Genomic DNA, 4,399 nt, shown 5'->3' with positions numbered 1-4,399 from the left:
TATGTATATATATATATAATGAGTTTGGGGGGGAATAGGAATAAGAAATCAAAGGCCAAAGGATTTGCCAACATGGAGTCAATGTTGGTGGAAGCCTTATTAAGGCTTCCATTAGCTCTGTTTTCTTCTTTTTCTTCTTTTTGAAAATCCTAACAAGTTTATTGGGCTTGCTAACAGAGCATAGGGTAGGGGTTTATTTACAGAAGAGTGGGCACCCCCCCCATTTACAGCTGAGCTGGAATGTCCACACTCAAATATAGACCCTGTGACTTCTCGACAGCCACAAAAAATGGAAAAAGATGCGCCTCATGGCAGTCTCAGCTTATATATCCTTAGCCCCTCACCCACATGCAGCTAAGGTCAACTACTTGGGTGGGAGGGTTAACTGATTCCCCCATCGACTCCTTGACGAGTGTGGGAAGGAGGTGTGACTATAGCTTGCTGGCATAGTGGTCAGAGGACACTTCCAGTTAACCTCCACCCCTTTCTCTGGCTCTTACATTCTTTCTGCCAATGTCTTCTGCAAAAGTCCCCAAGTCTTGAAGATGGTGATAGGTGTGGGATGATTTTCCTCCCATTGTGGCAAGGCACTGAACTTTTGGGTCTCTGCATCATCTGTTTTCCATGGGATGTTGGCCCATTTCAGTGGGATTCCATCTATTATAAGGATTTGGTTCTAGGATCCACAAATGAGGGAGAACATACATCTTTTGTTTTTCTGAGTCTGTATTACTTCACTTAGTATAACAGTTTGGTCATTATATGCATGCACTACTAGCAAAATTGTTGCATACTGAATAAGTAAATTAGTTCAAGAAACATTCATAAACTTATACAATGCAGTACTATTTATAATAGCCATGAATTATAAATAACATACATATCCATTAACAAAAAGGTACATGCTCAATGATGCATGTATTAGCATGGGCAGCTCTTGAAAACATAATGTTCTTCAGAGGAAAGTATGTAAAAATTGAAATATATGTAATAATTTAGATCTAATGATTCTAGGTAGTGATTATGTAAGTGTCAATATTATTGTTTCCTTACTTTGATGGACAGTTCAGATGTTTCATACTATTGTTGGAGACATAGCATAAAAAACAAGGTAAGGATGCCAAGGACTCGAGATCCATCTTAAAAGGTACTACTCAAATTTCCCTGTGACATTCACATATACACCAGTACAATTATGTTTAAACGGTTTATCACTGAACCATTGAAAACACAGTTCTAAGAAAATCTGTACTTCTAAATAATGAAGAAAACTGCTGAATCTGAATTGACTGCTGAGTCGTTCTGTGCTGAGGAAGTGCCTTTGAATTTTGCTATTAATGCTTGTTTTAACAACAAAAATTCCAAAGTATACATGTGTAGAAAGAACCTCCAAAGAGTACCTACCTCTGTTTCTCATGCACTGACACCACAAAGCAAAACACTCAGAGGGGAAGACATAATTCTCATTTTAAAACTCCTGCAATTAGAACTAGTTGAGAAAAAGTGTGAGGGTTTTAGGCAAATGAAGAAGACATAATGCCTTGAAATAGTTCATGAGCACTCACTTTTATGTGTTTTTTTTTTTCCTTTTTAAAATTTATTTGAGGCTAATAAGGGTCAGTCAGGGTCAAGGAAAATGTAAAAGTTTGTAAAAAATCTCTTTTTTATATAAGCTTTAAAAATTATTAGCATGAAAATTTATCAGGTTTCCTTATATGCATATATTTCTTATAATCAGTATTACCAAATTACTAGCAACTTAGTTAAGAAGTGTTTAGTGTTGGCTGGGTGTAGTGGTGCACACCTTTGATTCCAGCCCTTGGGAAGCAGTGGCAGGCAGATCTCTGTGAGTTTGAGGCCAGCCTGATCTACATAGTGAGTTTCAGACCAGCTGAGGCTACAGGGAGACCCTGTCTCAAAAAGACAAAAAAATTGTTTAGTATTTGATCATAATTTTTCTTATATTTTCTTTAAAACAGTATAATTTTGGCATATACAGAAGCCCAGCACAACAGCAGAGTTAAAAAGAGCAGGAGCTACATTTTGTAGCCATTATATGCTAGCAGTTAATTCCGGTAGCAGCTTGTAGCACTAGGATTATTATCCTAATTTTTTATATTTTATTTATTATTTTTATTTTATGTGTAAGAGTGTACTGCCTGCAAGTATGTGAGTGCACCCATGTTGTGCAATGCCACGGAGGTCAGAAGAGGGCATCAGATTCCCTTGGAACTGGAGTTAAGGACGGTGTGTAGCCACAATGTGGGTGCTGGGAATCGAACCTGGGCCCTCTGCTAGAGCACTCAGTGCTCTTAAGCACTGAGCCATCTCTCCAGCCCCTATTATCCTAATTTTCCAATAGTCAATACTGAAGGCCAGAGTGTTGTATGCCATTTTTAACATTAAAATTGAGGTTGAAACCAAATTCTCCTTCCTTTAAAGACCATGTTCCTGGTTTCCAATGCCTTACACCTACTATTTTATATACATCTTTTTTTGTGTATAACTGTGACTTCCTGTGTTAATCTATAGTGAAAAATGCCTATAGAATGGGTGTTAAACAAAACACACTTATCTCTTTTACACAGGTAAAAGTTGTTTCATAACACTCATATAAAGCATGAAGTATGCCACAACATATATAAATATACTGACCTTTGATACACAGAAGACTTAAATGTTAATTTTATTCTTAATAATAAGATAATCATTAATTAGCAAATAAATGCTTTAAGACCAATATGATAAATATTCTAGGTCTTTCAGGAGAATACTCTGAGATGTATAAAAAAATGCTTATCCTGGTTCCTGTAGTTATGTCTGGTTGCATACTTATTTATCAGAGTCTAGTTCTAGGATCCACATATGAGGGAGAACATATGTCGATTTTTTTTCTGAGTATGTGTTAGTTCACTTAGCATAATAGTTTCTAGTTCCATCCATTTACCTGTAAATTTCGTGATTTCATTTTTCTTTACTGCTGAGTAAAACTCCATCATATAAATGAACCACATTTTCATTATCCACTCATCAATTGAGGGACGCTTAGGTTGCTTCCATCTCTTAGCCATTGTGAAAAGAGCAGCAACAAACATGGATGTACATGTGTCTCTGCAATAGGATGAGTTCTTTGGGTATATGCCAAGGAGTGGTATAACTGGGTCAAATGGTAGGTTCATTTGTAGTTTTTTAAGAGTTCTCCACACTGCTTTCCATAGGGGTTGAACCATTTTGCAGACCCACCAGCAGTGGATGAGTGTTCCCCTTTCCCGATATCCTCTCCAACATTTGGTATCATTTGTTTTATTGATCTTGGCCAGTCTAAGGGTGAAGTAAATCTTAAAGTGGTTTTAATTTTCATTTCCCTAATTACTAGTGAACCAGGATAGTGGAAAGGAAACAGGGAGGTAAAGGAAAAGAAAGAACCTGAAAGAGAACAGTAGGAAACAGGCTATAAGGGAGATATGGATAAAAATTGGGTTAGTTTAAGGGAGGGGGGGAAGGGAATACAAAGGACCTAGGGGATAAAGGGAAAGAAGGAACTCAAGAGAGGTAGGACCATAGGAGAAGGGCATTAGTAAGAGAGAAAGGGGGAAAATGGGGCACCTTAAGTGGGAAAACCATGATGAAGGAGTGAGACAATGTGAGAGCTAAACAATGCCTAGCTAGTTTTAAAAACAAGAGAGAACCATATTACTCCTACAACCTACTGGAAAATTATGCATAGCAGATCAAGAAATATATCTCTAGGTAAGGTTTATCTGAGAACAACTGGTCTTTGCCCAAGATTTATCTACATGATGCACAATAACTAAAAATACCAGACTGGTGGAACTAAACTTCTTGGATGATTAACAGACATACTTTGAGGTATATAATAATTTGGTCAGAGGGACATAAAGGACACTTTTTGTTCCTTGCCCTCAGCTGGTTCCAGGAGACTATGAGCATCTCTCAAAAGGTCCTATAATGGTGGTGGGTCACCTGTCCTCTTGATCAAGGAGGCCAAGGAGACCCACCATTGGACTCGAACCAGTGTCATCTCTAAAGAGGAGGGTCAACACAGAGGAATCATTTCCTCCATGCTTCCAAACAAAGCCAACTACAGTCGAGCAGGACCTTTGACTTATCTTCATATAGGTGGAATTGGTAAAAGAAAGGAGCCAGGGGCTCCTCCCAGGCCCATGTGACCCCTGAGGAACAGATCTTTAAATGACCTTAAGAGTAAAAATAAATTGGTTTATCTGGACCAACTGTATGGCCTTAAACACCCAAAAGGAAAGTATAACCAAAGATTAAATGGGCCAACATAACTTCATAAGAGTCTATATGTATAGCTAAAGGCTACATAACTAGCAACAATGCCAGATAGGAGATACCTTCTTTTGAGTTGTTGGCC

At 38.0% G+C, this 4,399-nt stretch overlaps 1 protein-coding gene across 1 annotated transcript in view; it reads right to left on the bottom strand.

The window, feature by feature from the left end:
- Mthfd2l (methylenetetrahydrofolate dehydrogenase (NADP+ dependent) 2 like) overlaps positions 1–4,399 on the bottom strand; it is a 174,194-nt gene that overhangs the window by 87,552 nt on the left and 82,243 nt on the right.

Source organism: Nannospalax galili, unplaced genomic scaffold (assembly GCF_000622305.1).
Source record: "Nannospalax galili isolate Female #2095 unplaced genomic scaffold, S.galili_v1.0 scaffold800, whole genome shotgun sequence".
Taxonomy (NCBI): domain Eukaryota; kingdom Metazoa; phylum Chordata; class Mammalia; order Rodentia; family Spalacidae; genus Nannospalax; species Nannospalax galili.
The sequence above is the reverse complement of the archived record's forward strand: the minus strand, read 5'-3'. Positions and strand labels throughout refer to the sequence as shown.